At 47.3% G+C, this 14,529-nt stretch overlaps 1 protein-coding gene across 13 annotated transcripts in view; it reads right to left on the reverse strand.

The window, feature by feature from the left end:
- Positions 1-14,529, reverse strand: part of PTPRT (protein tyrosine phosphatase receptor type T) — a 1,037,422-nt gene that overhangs the window by 281,395 nt on the left and 741,498 nt on the right. The gene's annotated exons all lie outside the window — the stretch shown is intronic.

Raw genomic sequence — 14,529 nt, forward strand, 5'->3', positions numbered from 1 at the left:
TCCTCTCAGTAATCGTTCAGCTTCTAGCTTCAGAGGGCTCAGAAAACCCATTTATTAGCAGAGTATTGATGAAACAAGGTGACAACAATGAAAAAAATGGATGACAGAGTGCACCTGAGTCTCTTTCCAAACCTACACACAAGACCCACAGCTCTCAAAGATGCCATGAGCTGGACAAACCAGCTTCTCTGGATCTTTGTTTTCTCACCCAGGGAACGGAATAAATTCTTCCGGCTTCAGTGTGAGGTTCTGAGTATAAGATGAAATGATTTTGAGAAGTCAATAATCACGGGTTCTCATCTCAAGTAGAAGGAGCTTAACCAAGCTTGGCTAGATGTGACTTTCACAGGCTGTGACACTCACTCCTTAGAACTGTGCTTCTCAAAGTTTAGCATGCATCGGAATCTCTTGGAGGCCCTGCCAAAACCCGGATTGTTAGGCCCTACCCCCAAAGTTCCCGATTCAGTAGGTCAGGGGACAGAGCCCAAACATCTGCATCCCTAACAGACTCCCAGATGGTACTGCTGGTCCAGGATGCAGGCACAAACATTACCAAAACCAACTGGGATAAAGGTGGAGACTTTAAAGAGAGAAGAAAAAGGCAGGCGGAAAAAGTTCTCGAAGGGTCCCTCATCTGTCCTTTGTCCTGATGCCCAAGTCCTGATGCCAAGGTTCCTGAAGAACCTTGATTTGGCATCTTTACCAGTTCCGCCTCCTTCCCAAGCTCCCTTCCAAGGTTCTCCCACCGAACCAAACCTCCCTTGTCAACTTCCCGCATTGAAAGATGACAACCCGATCCCATCTGCCTGCATCCTACGTGCTGATGCAAGAGGCCACCTTTTTAGGTTCCAAGAAATTATGCATTCGTTATGGAGGAAATTAACACCTCAAAGCAAACTATAATTAGGAATTCTTCAATTCAGTTTATGCTTTTTCAATTAGGCACTCTATAATTTTAATCATGGGAGCATTAACATGTTTCTGTAATTTATATACCTGTGGTATAATTAAGCCTGGGAAACACATTGCTCTAAACCTGAATAGAAGGGATTGTTTCCCTTCACACTTGCAGTATTACAAGTCCCTAATGCAGAGAGGATGCCAGTTTCAGAGGAGTCATTTCTGAGTTGCAGAGGCCAATGAGAGAACTCCTGGCTTCGGAAACGCGAAGGTGGTTGTAGACCATGTGATGCCTTTGAACATCTGGCTCATGTGTAGACATCTGCGTCCCCAAGCTTCAACTCCTATTGTGACTTTCAAAACATTCCCGCCACTAGAAACTGCTTCGGACAACTATTCTTGGAAACCAATTTCAATTAGCAGGAACAGGGTGTCCTGGCAGGGGAGACGTTATCAGAGAGCCGTGGGAAGCAGATGGCTTGGAATTGAAGAAAGTGAACAATAGGCTAAAACTTAGCCTGGAGTGGGACCAAGCTCCTTTTTGTACATTGATTCCTCTTCCCACTTCTCTAATTCTGCTCCTTGCTCATAATTTCTGCTCTGCCTTTTAGCTACAAAGCAGGGCCCGGATCCTGTGTGCAAGGTAGTTCTCTTGGGATTCTGAGCAGTTCTGCAAATTCAAGGAATTCAGAGGCACACTGAAAAGTTTTTGTGCTTATTCAGACTGAACCTTTGAACTTTCTGAAGGTTAAAAACCTTCATTTTTTTTTCCTCCTCTTCCTGCTCTCCCCACAATAGCAAATTCAGATTTGCTGAGTGCAGTAAAAGGAAAAAGAACATAATCAAAACTGGCCCGGGGGGACAATGCATACAGATTCCAACCCAGCTGAGTGACGCGCCCATATTGCTGCAGCATTTTGGCACTCAATATATTTTGTCTGATCTAAGAAAATATGGAACTTTTTATAGAGTGAAAGTTGGAAATGGATTTGTTTCTCCCAGGCTGCTCTAGCCTTCCACAAAAGAATACAGATTTGTTCAGATCCTGACACTCCGTCTCACCAAACATCCATCTTCTACCTAAGGCCCCATGGCTGTGTCGGAGTGATATATTCAGATGTGCTATCAGCATGTAACAACACAACATGAATTATTTCACATGCCAATCATTGTCCTCATCGTAGGAAAACAGGGGTGTGTTTTTGGCCCCCATATGGACCTTACTTAGAACGGTAAGCTGGCGGAGGTCCTAGTTCGGCTCTTATGAGCTAAAATTGATTCTCTTCACACTGAAACGTACACCAAAAGAGATGCAAGTTTCAAAACCCGTAAAGCCAACAGGGGCAACTCCATAGTAAAATGCAAAACAATTGCTTCCCCACGTTGTGAGAACAAGCAAGCATCGACACCACAGAAGAGAATACTTGGTTCCCTGTACAGGTTCCTTTCTCCGTATAGGAGTCTACCTGTAAGCTGCCCCCAGTTGGTATTTAAGTTGTGGTTCAAGACCCACATGATCACCATCTGGGAGCTGGTACAAATACAGATTCATTTTCAGGTTGTCCCTGGGGATGTGAACAATCTACATATTTACTAGCTCTCTAGGTGATTCTAATAGCCACTGGGATTGATAACCCTGAAGGTTAAATCATTTCCCAGATGCTACCCCCAGCAAGGTTGATGCAGTGGGGTTTGGGAAGCCTAGTTCAGTAGGTCAGGGTCTCAGCAGCAAGTCAGTCCAGTCATAAGTTCCACTCTGGCTTTTGAGACTTAGATTTTATGCCTGTGTCTAAGCCCCCATTAATAGTCCCTTTGAAATGCTTACAATAGTCCCTTTGAAACCATACATGGGCCTTGACCTTTCTCTAGCAGCCCTCTGAGGGTCTAGAACAAGGCAGTAAAATAAAATTCTCTGTGATGATTGGAATGCTGTTTAATATGGTAGCCACTTGCCATGTGTGGCCACTGTACTTGAAATGTGGACAGTATAATTAATGGACTGAAGTTCGAATTTAATTTCATTCTAATTTAAATTTAAATAGCCCTCCGGTAGTCCCGGCTTCTGTATTGGATAGTGTAGGTCTAAAGTCTTGCCTTTGCCCTCCTTCTTGCATTACTGGAGCTGCTACCTCTGCCCTGGATATGAATACTTATTTTATACATGTACGATCTTGACAAATTGCTCAGTGAGCCTGCACCCAAGGAGAAATGCACCTGAAACAGCAAACTGCAAGTAGTTGTAGCCAGTCAAGAAAAGGGTGGACTGCATCGTGCAAGGTGTAAATACAAATTTCTTCCACCTTGTGGTGGAATTTCTTCCACCTTTAAGTTGTTCTTGTCCTACCAAAAAGCCAGGATGCTCAAAATCACCTCTCTCACTGCCATTGAGAGGGGGCAACTCTTTGAGCAGCTGCAGGCAGCTGGAACAAGCATTGTGCAGAATGCTTTTTGGATGAGAGCAAACCTCCTTGGATTCTAACATGGCACAGATCCATGCACTAGCTCAGAAGAACATCAATAGATCAGGCTATAGAAATGCACTTGATGGAGGCTGACTTCAAAGTCTGACCTTTGGGTGGCTGCAGACAGAGAGACTGGGAACCATCCGTTATCAGCTGTGCAAGATCTGAGACAAAGCAGTGATGCAAACTGTCACGGGGCCCAGAACATGGTGAGAAATGGAAGTCAGTAGAAAAAAAAAGCTGGAGCAGAAGTGAAACCCAGGAGAAGGCACCTTGCAGAATCACTGCTGCTCTTGCAAAGGGTTTCACCACTTCCCCAGGGACAGGAGGATTCGCATTATAAGAATTACGTCTACTCAGACAGCCTGCCCATCCTTAGTTTGGCCTCTTTGGTCCTTGAAATACTTGGCTTCAGTGATCCTCACCTTGAATCCATTGCCATCCATCCACTACTACTGCCAACACAATGACACCTGGAGCCATGTTATCCCAGCGGAACAGGGCTCCGTTACTAAAACCTCATCTACTCTCTGAAAGCCACTTCCTATCTGTCCAGCTTCTCCTGGCCTTGTATTTTCTGTGCAGATTCCTCAACACCCTGGGGGTCACCTGGCCCTCAAAATCTCTGTTATCTGCACTTCGACCTCCATGGACTTCTTAAAATCAAGTCTGGACCATATGGCCCATTTTTAAGCAGTTCTGCTGACATCATCATCTTCCTTTTCCCAATGCCCTGGATTAAGGTACGTGTCTTTCTTCCTTTCTACTCTCAGAGCCACTGGGAGCTCTCAGAGAAAACTGAACCACAAAATTCCAACCATCTCTTATTTAAAAAACTATTCTTCCTTCGGCTTTCATGCTTTAATTCTGCCCTGGTTTTTCTTCTACATCTTTGGCCAGCCCTTCTCCATCTCCTGCGTGGCTCCTTGATGGAGCTTCACAGACCCGTCTTGTTCTTCATCTCTTCTCATAGATACTCCCTCCCTGGATAAGGTCATCTGCTCCTCCCAAGCTTCAAATACCACTTGAATGTTAATGGTTCTCAAATCTAAAACCCCCTGCTCTCCTGCCTCTCTAGCCCTCCAGCCTTCTGGAATTTAAATAGTCCCTGTGGTAGGAGGTGAACATGACAACCACATTCTCTTTTCCCTCATGCCACTGACAGTCTGTTCCCATCTCTCCAGATGGCAGACGGTCCAAAATAGAACACTCTTTCATTCTTCATGTTCCAGCAACTGCTCCTCCTGCTCCATTTAAAATATTCTTTCTGAAACACCTGTTTCTCCTGCTTGGTTTGAGCCTCAGGAATGAAATCCAGAATCCATCAACACCAGAACCAATTCTTGGTAAGGTGGGTTGTTTAGGGGCCAATAAAGGGAAGCCTGCAACACAATTAGGGTGAGCTGAAATGAATGGGAAGCCACCTGTGTTACTGGGGGCCCGCCCTTCCTCCCTTTGGTTTTCTTGTGTGGTCTTTCCAATTGTGGCTTTGTGCCATACTCACCATATGGACCCTGTTTCTTTGGGTAGTTTCACTGGTGTTGACATGTCCCTTTAATCAGTTACATGTGCCCTTAGTCACCATATTTAGAGTATGGGACAGCCCCATTGGGAAGAACTCTGCAGTAGTATTTATCCCACTATGTCTTATTTCTGGTTGTTTCTTTTTGTATCTGGCTCCTCATCTTCCCTAGTCTGGTGTGATGAAATCCTGGCATGCGGATAGACTTGGCAACAAATGGTATTACTTTCAGAGCTAAATCTTCTTGCGGTCTATGTGGGAGAGCCTCTTGCCCATCCCTCCACCAAAGTGGAACACATAGCACTCTTCATCTTCAGGACCCAGCAAAGGAGGCCCAGGGAGCTGAGGAACTAGGTAAAATAAATGATGTTTCGAGAAAGGCTATCCAAGTATAATTGCCGCTTCCCATCTCTCCCAATGTGGACAGGGATTCAGGAACCATTCAGGCTGTCCTATGCTAATAAATCCCTGAAAATTTTCAGTTCTCTTTCCTAATTGGATACCATCATGTGTTCATATCAGAATCAGATGGTAATGATGACAATTTTGCTCATCGCAGCTCCAAGGGACCAGCAAAAGCCTTCTGTGATTATTCCGTGTGCTCCTCATCTGGGCTCCACAGTTATTAAATGAATACTGGAAGAAATCTGGCAATTTTTCCTTATCTTTCCAACGAAGTATCTTCTTTCTTTAGAATTTGACTGGATCTCCAATTTGTACTGTAGCTAGTCACCTCACATTTCAAAGTCATAGTCTTAACTACTTGCACCTGTCAAATGCAAAGGGCTCGGGGTTTCTCATCAGGGAGTAAAGAGAACTTGCAGTGGATGTTATAGGCCACTTGCCATATCCCTCGGTCTCCATGTACTCAGCCTGTCATACTCCTGGGCCCTCCAAGCTGGAGCTGCCCCACCGTATACTAGGCCTGAAACGTCCCACGAATGCGGGTCATAAATCCTAGCTGACTCTGGAGGAGGTCCTCAGAGGTTCCCAGCACTCGCCTAGACCACATATCAAATCCCAGCCCTATTCCCTCCCAGCTGATTCCTAAACTCCCACTAGGTAACCAGGCCACATTCACCACTGCTGGTCTCTCCTGGATAATGTGTCCTTGCAGACTCTTCCTGGCCTCAGTTTTCCTTGGCTGAGAGAATGGCACCATCCTCCAACTCACTAATAAGCCAGAACCTGGGAGTCACCAGGACGTTTTTTTTCCTTATCCCACCACCTGCCTGCCCCTTAGAGAAGTCTTCAACAAAGCTGCTGCCCATTTTCCCTGTTCAAGGCCCCTTTCCATAGCCACAGCTCGGCCTTGGATGGCCATCCCTTCTTATCTGGATAGCAACATCTTCTGGCCGTTTCCCATCCAGCCTCATTAGTTGCAACCTGCCCTTGCACTTTCTGCCCACTGCTGTCCTCCTGGCCTCCTTTTTGTTTTTCTAACCTCATCTCCTGACTCTCCAGCTAAGTCTGATCCCCTCTTAGGTGAAACAGTGAAACAGAAAAGGAAGAAAAAAACACGAAGATGTACATTGTCGAACTGGTGCCCACTGTGGACAACCAGGGCTCAATCCTAATGGAGATGTGTGAGGAACCATGTGGCATGCCCTCAGATTGGCCCATCCAGAGGGCAGGAGGCCGGGCATGACATCTTGTGTGTTTCTGAGCTGTATCTCTGCTCACACCCTCTGAGGTCCTTGGGGCTTTGGAGAAAGCTCTGAAGCAAAGAGGAAAAAAGGGATTTCAGCTAGCATTGAGGAGGGGGTCCCGTAATTCTGCCTGGAACCAGCCAGCTCCACCACAGCTGAAATCAGAGGTGGGGTGGTGAAGTAGCAACGACCCAATCAACAATCAGCGGCAACTGTGACAGCCTGTGTTGTCAGTTAGAGTCTGTGGCACCATTTGTACGGAGCTCTCTCTGCCATTAGGATGTCTGCCCACAGGCCTGTTTGCTCATTTCTGGATCTCTAGTGCCTTAGCACAATGTCTGGCACGTGGCTGTTTGCTCAAATTCAAATTAGGTATTTACTGACTTAATTGACGAACTGTGAATGGATAAACCTGACTCATCTCCTGGGCTGGGTCTCACCTCTCCTGCTTGGTTTGGATTTCAGGTACCCAGTCAGTCCCCCCATATTTATAAGGTCTCACGGGAGCTCACGTGGGTTCCCTAGGCCCCTTCCTGAGGATGCTTTGGATCTGCTCTCCTTCCATTTCACAGCATATAGTAGCCTCTCCCCCAAGTCCGGGGCCCTGCCCTTTGACTTCGATTTGCTGGCCTCTAGGCAACTGAGATGCCCTAGCCCTGTCTGCTTGATTTAGAGTTTCTGAAATGTGCCAAAGTCTGAGAATCTGTTTTGAAGGGATATTGTTTTGAAGATTTCGTGACACTCTTGGAGATGATGGCGCATGCCCTAATGTGTCACACTCTTGCCAGCATGCTGCACGTGTATCTTCCATGGTGGCTGAGCAGAAAATGATGAACAGGGATCAGCTTACAGCAGGGCTCAGAGAACCACCTTTCTCATGGCTATGTGGGCAGGGAGCTGTTCTGTCTCAACAGCTGGGCCAACCCCAGGAGCAAGTTGAATAACTACCAGTTGTACTTTTACACACTGTACCTTATTTGACCTTCTAAACAATCTGCGTATGCATATTCCCATTTTCCCAACAAGCAGCTCTAAGGCCAGAGAAACGAAGTGACTGATCCAAGGTCACCCGGTGAACCAACTGGGTAAAGCTGGATCTGATTCCAGAAGCCTTTGCTGTACCAGTGTAGTCAACTGGGAAGGGAGCTATGGTAGGAGGAGCCCAGGAGGTCACAGACTGATAGAGATGGATACTACAAGTCCCTGATGGGGGAGTGGTCAGGGCAGAGTGGGAACCCCGAGAGGAGCCAATGCATCCTGCTGCAGAGTGGGGAATGGCCCAGATATGGCAGGTTGGAACTGGACAGGGACAGCATGATTTGCTCCACACAGAGAATGGCCAGGCAAGGGCTCGACTGCTTAGCGGAGAACAAGGAGCCGGGTAGTGCCTGCCACATGTTCCCCACACCTATCAGGACAAAGTCCAGACCCACTGTGAAGATTCCTTACCTGGCCCCGACATGACCTGTTCCTCTGCCTTCCCCTCCTCTCTGCCCGAGTGCGCCACGGTTCCCGCTGCCACGTGAACACACCTTGTACCTCCTCTGCTTCGGCTCCCACGTATGCTGCTTCTCCCTCCTTCACTAGGCAAACTCCCCTCAGTTGGCAGGCCTCAGATCAGGCAACGCTGCCTCTGAGAAGTCCTCTTTGCATATGAGCCCATCAGGCTTCTGATGGATGCCTCTGTACTGACCTCTCAGAGAAACCTCTGAGCCTTTTTTTTTCTTTCTTTCTCTGATTATCTTCCTGATAGAACTACATTATCCAAAATGGTAGCCATTAGCCTTGAAAGATCTTCAGATTAAGTTTTTTAAAAATTAAAAATTAAAAAAAAAAACAGTCATACTGGTCCTATTTCAAGTGCTCAACAGCCACAGGTGGTTGGGGGTGATGACTGGACAGCACAGACACATGACACACTTCCATTGCTACAGGAGGCTTTGGGCAGTGCTTTTACCAATTGGGAGGCACCAGAAGGCAGGATCTGTGAAGTGCATCTCCAGTCCCCGTACCTGAGATTTACCAGGTGTGCAAAGCAGACGTGCTGAGTCACTTACTTATCTGTATTTCTTAGTACCTACTAAGTACCAGCCACTGTCCCAGGGAAAGGGGATCGATCAGTGTCAAGCCTCAGGATTGCTGGAGCTCACAGTCTAGCGAGGAATGGGCAAGAAACAGAACCAGAGAAGACAGACCGGCAGGTACATGACACAAAGAAAGAACGATGAGGGAAATCCCCCGGGCCCTGCTGAGTAGACATCAGTAAAAGGGGGCAGAGTGAGAGGGGATAAAACCAGAAACGGAGGTCACAGCCAGATTCTGTTGGGCCCCGAGTCCCACACTAAGAAGCTTGAACCTCACGTGGTGGAAAGCCAGCGATCCACCTAAGAATGTTAAGGACCATTCCAGCAGGTCAGCGGGGGATGGACTAGAGGAAGAGCCACTGATGGCGGGCCAACCAGCAAGGCCACCGTAGCAGGTTGGGGGTGTGGGGGACGCAGGGCAGAGGGGCAGAGGAAAGAGCTAATTCCAAAGCTGATTCTGGAGCGAGGCAGACAGGTCCCTGGGACTGGCGGGAGAGGGAAGGAGAGCAGGGGGACAGAAGGACCCCCCAAAGAAGCCAGCGGCGGATCTCGGGGGAGGGTTTGCTACAGAATCTGGGGCTCTGCTTCAGCAACTGCATTATGGGTGATAAATTCATGGCCAAGTTACTTTCTTATGAAGGTTACCACAGATACATCAGTGTGACAGGTGGGGCGTGGGGGAAGAAGGTTTGGCGGGTTCGAGTTGGAGCTGAATATTAGATTCTAGTCACTATTTGATTGATCTTTTAAGCAATTCTGGGATTCTGACACTTAAAAACCAATAAATCTTTGAAGGCCTGGGGAAAGCAATGCAAAAGCAATAAATCTCCATTGCGGAGTATTAGAAAAATAGGCCACGCTTCCGAGGTGGTTTGGATGGAGGGATGGGGGTGCGGGAGCAATCAGCCCTTCTCCCCCTCGCCTCCTGGCAAGCTCAGTCCTACCAGGTGGAGTCAGGCCCCTGGGGCTTCCCAGGGACATCGAGCTGCAGAGCAGGGGCTGGGGTCTGGCTGCACTGCTGGGGCTGGAACACAGAAAGACAGAGAAAGCTGCAGGGGTGGGGCCTACAGCCAACACTCAGGGGTGAGGCCGCTGGAGAGCCTTGCTCTGAGACGTGCTGGGCACACAGGTTACAGGCTAGGCCTCTACAGTCCTGGGCCGGAGCTCCCCCGCCCCACCCGTGAAGTCATCCTGCCTGCACCGAATTCCCTAGTTAACGGATGCTCACTGTACAACAGCCCCCCAGCAAAAGGTTACTTGACATCCTTGGGCAGAGGGAACACAGAACCTCCTGAGGGAGCAATGAACTCAGAAGCAGGAAGCGGGGTCCTCACACGGGCTTCTATGGAGAGCCAGCCCCATGCTCTGGGGCCAATCACCTAGCATCTTAGGCTTCAGCTCCCCGCTATGGAGGCTGGATAGGGGATATGGAGACGGTACTTCCCACCCATCTGACTCACTGGGTAAGGTCACATGATACAACAGAATTAAAAGAGCTATCAACCAGACAATATGATTCCAGCATCCGTGATCCAATCCATCCAGTGAGCTCGTTGTGTGCTATGGTTAGAGAGTCTTCACTATCATCTCAACACCCCTGTTTCTCCGACCTGCGGGACCCCTCACTGGCCTGATTGCCCATCTCTCTGGCCAGTCCAGTTCTCTCCATCAATACACTGTCCCCACAGGCTTCATATTATCTCCTTTTGCCAGTTTCAGCACTGTGTCTGTTTAGCTGCTCCATGCCCCACGTCCCTCCCCATTCACATGCACACTTACTGGACAGTAAGCCTCAAGAGGACAGGTGTGCATCTACCTTGTTTCTTGCTCTATCCCCATTGCTTAGCTCAGTTCCAGGGACATAGCAAGAGCTCAATAAATATATGTTGAATGACCTACTGGTCAACTACCTCCTCGATGGGCATCCTAGTGCCTAGAGTTCAAGGTGAAAGAGGGTTAAAGTAACTGAAATCTTCTTTGATATTGCCACTGCTGTCATTGCCATTGACCTGGAAGTCATGTAGGCTGGCACTGGTTAGCCTCCCTCCCTTCTTGGCAAATGCCCAAGCAACGGTCTGAAAATAATTCCAGAAACTGAGCGTGTACCCACTCTCAGTGATCCAGAGCCTTAGGAAGAAAAGCAGCCAGACATTTCTAGACACCAAGCATTGCCCCTTTGAGCGGTGACATTTAATTTTTTTCCAGTGGAAACGTCACTAAAATATGTCACGCACAACTTTCTCCTTGGGAGGTAGCGTGAAATAAGTGCTGGCTTAGGGTCAGCTGAACTGAGTTTAAATCATGCCTGCACCACTTGCTTGTTTCATGGCCTGGGTCAACTTACTTGGCTTCTATTTATCTCAGTTTCCATATCTGCAAAATGGGGAGACTATTACTGCAATGTTGTGAGGATATAGAGAGTTTACGTATGGGGGCAGGCACGTAGCAAAGGCTTACTGGAAACTAGTAGCCTCTTTTGATTTGAAGACACAGAACCTAATGGTACATTTTTAGTTGAACCAGGACAGCTAATGAACATCCATGGCTGTGAGGGGCTGCAGGGGATACAGCAGGTTCACCTCCCTATTTAGAGAGTCCCTGTGCCTGTTTTGTAGACTCGCTCTGTGTTCTTGCTCCATGCTCACTGTCAGTTCTCGCTGCTACTGGGGGCATTTCCACTTCCACCTCCTGATTGACTGTGGTCTTAGGATGTAATGAGCTTATAAAACAGATGGGATCCCTGGGTGGCGCAGCGGTTTGGCGCCTGCCTTTGGCCCAGGGCGCGATCCTGGAGACCTAGGATCGAATCCCACGTCAGGCTCCCGGTGCATGGAGCCTGCTTCTCCCTCTGCCTGTGTCTCTGCCTCCCTCTCTCTCTGTGACTATCATAAATAAATAAAAATTAAAAAAAAAAAGATGTGAAAATCAAGAGCATGCAGGCTCAGAGGGAAAGTGTAAGGGGCCTCTCTTTGGGGGAGCTGGAAAAGCTTCCCCAGGGACGTTGGTTTGGGCTCCTCACAGGAACCCTCTGCTGGTCTCTGGATTTGGACAGGCCTGGATGTAAGCCCCAGCTCCTCACTTACTGGGTCTGTGTCCATGAACTTTAGTTTCCTCATTTCTAAACAGGTCTATAATAATACTAATAGGTTAGTCAAGGTTAAATTCTTGGAACATAACAGTTGCCCAATAAAACATGATGATAATTACTCCCATCTGTGTTCAGCTGGGCTTGATGAGTTTTCAGAGGTTCACAGATATTATATAATCTGATTCATCTTGAGCATGGGACCCTGAATCCTCTGTAGGAAAACTAACTTTATCCTGCCACTGGACAAGACCAAGATTACTTATTTCTCAGTATAATTTTTTTCTTATAAGAAGTTTTTTCTGAAATTTTGTGCTGGAATGAAGTCAGGGGCTCCTAAGTTAAAAACTGCCAAAAAAAACAAAAAACAAAAAAAACCTGCCAGCATCCACATGAAAGAGTGTGGAAGTGAATATTTCCCAGGCAAGTTTTTCTGTAGCTAGCAACTTGACTGAAATTTCATTAGAGATTTTGGGCCAGTGACTTTAGGTCACTCCCAGAGCCCTGACTCTCAGAAACTGCGAGATAATAAAGAACTGTTTTTTAATATGCAAAAAACAAACAAACAAACAAACAAAAAAACAACAACAAAGCCCTTCCTTCCCAACCATGGAATTAGGGCCTCGAAAAGCTGTGGAAATTTGACACCGTGAGCAACACCATGACCCTATAGTGAGGGTAGATTTTCAAAAACTTGTTTTGAAGAGAACCTCCTAAGTGCCACGGAGAAGAAGCAAAGCTAAGGAAGGAACTAACTCTTGAAGGTCTGGCTCGCTTTGGGCACTTCCATATTTTATTCCACCTCTGTGAAACAGTTACCATCTGTGCTTTCCAGACAGGAAAACTGAGGGCCAGGTAGATTAAGTATCTTGCCCAAAGTCAGTGTTATAGCAGGATCTGAATCCAGGTCTGCTATCACCAAAGTCACATCCTCTCTCACCCCACACAGCAGCCAGCAGTCAGCAGCAAGCCAGACTGAATCTGCACCTGCCGGGAGCCTCACAGTGAGGCCAGCTGATGAGGTCCCCATGCTGATCTGCAGGCCTGTGGTAATGAAAGGGGACATGTGGGTCTCCAATATAAAGGTCACAGGCCTTCGGTCAGATCTGGCCTGTGCAATGGTGAGAAAGATGTTCCTTTTTTCTGGGCTAGACTTTTATCATCTGAGAAGCTATCTAAGATTTTAAAATAGTGACCAATGCTGCTGTATGAGAGGTTAAAAGCTGAGAAAGGGAGAGAGGCATTGTGACCTAAATAAAGCACATGATTTGGCACCCAGAAGACCTGCACTCAAGTTCAGCTTTCCTACTTAACTTCTGCGTGCTCTGGGGCATTTCTGAGCCTCGGCATGCTAACGTGATTTCATCCACGTGAAAACGAGGATAATCACTTAGAGTATATATACAGAGAATGAAATCCGTGTATCAGAAATAAGCAAAGGACAATGTTGCATGAGAGTAACAGGAAGAAAAGCAGTCAGTCATGTGATAGATGCTACCATCTATCTGCTCTGGAAGACTGTTCTGGAATAACCTTTGTGAATGTAAGGCAAAGGAGCACCTTTTTGTCAGATGCTCCACAAACACTACACAAACCTGCTTCAAGGCCTGACTCAGAGTAGAACACTGTTTGAAATCTTTAGAATACATGGCAACTTCCAAATTGTTGGCAGTCGATCCTGTCTCCTACAGTTTCTAGGTAGAGCTGGACCCAGGTTGGAAAACCAATAACTAGACCATATCCATAGCCTCCATCTGGCTGGTCTTCTAGTCTCCAGTATCATAGAAGTGACATTGCATATGGCTCCACAGTGGCTCCCCATGGCCCTGCAAACAAGCTGGAACTTCTCAAATATGGCCCCCATTGTCACCCCACCACTCCTGCCTTGACATTTATGCTAAAGCAAAATCCAGTGTCTTGGATGAACTCTCTCCTTCATATCTTGGTCATGCTGGACCCCCTCTTAATACTTTGGCAAAATCTTATATCAAATTTAAGATAGAGCTGGGTGTCACCTGAGAAGGTCAGCTGGGAACGTCTTCCCTCAGCTCTCATAATGGCCTATGTGTATCTCCATAAGCATGCACCGTATTGTGATTATGTTTCCACGTTTCTTGCTTCCCAACTCAAGTTTGATGTTCTTTGCTTAGAAGACGACTTATTCACAGCTTGTTTACTACTACTGTCTCCCAAGCTGCTAAACAGTGCCTGGCCCTAAGTGAGTGCCCAATAAACGTTTGTTGAAGGAATGAATGAATACATGAATCATTTTGATCCCTTGCGAACCACCCATACCTGGCCTATAACATACTCAATGCACGCTTGTTGAACTGAGCTGAGCCAAATTTTTAAGTGGGCTTCTCCTGGAGCCCAGAGTGGGGCTTGAGCTCATGACCTTGGGATCAAGACATCAGCTGAGATCAAGCATCAGATGCTCAATCAACCGAGCCCCCCAGGTGCCCCTGAACTGAGCCAATCTGAAAGCTGCAGCCGTGGTGCCTAGTGTAATTGTTTAGAAGTGATGCCCCCTTCTTGGCAGCCATGACCCCGTGGACTTGTACTGGGTCAGTTTAGCTACTGAGCTGCTTTTACTGCCTGGGCTGTAAACATGTTCCTGAACTCCAATAGCCTCTTGTGGTAGTCACCAGTGTGACTCTGCAAGTCCTCCTAAGGCTCTCTAGCACTCTAAGGCCTTAAACTGGACCAGCCCAGAGGTCCTGCCCCACTCCCATTATCTCTGAGTAGGGCTCTTTGTAGAATTCAGTGAGTCTGTTCATCTCTCTGTTAATGGCAGTCAGACATGGAAGGGTGATCTTGCCAGGAGATC

The sequence above is a fragment of the Canis aureus genome, chromosome 26 (assembly GCF_053574225.1).
Source record: "Canis aureus isolate CA01 chromosome 26, VMU_Caureus_v.1.0, whole genome shotgun sequence".
Classification (NCBI taxonomy): domain Eukaryota; kingdom Metazoa; phylum Chordata; class Mammalia; order Carnivora; family Canidae; genus Canis; species Canis aureus.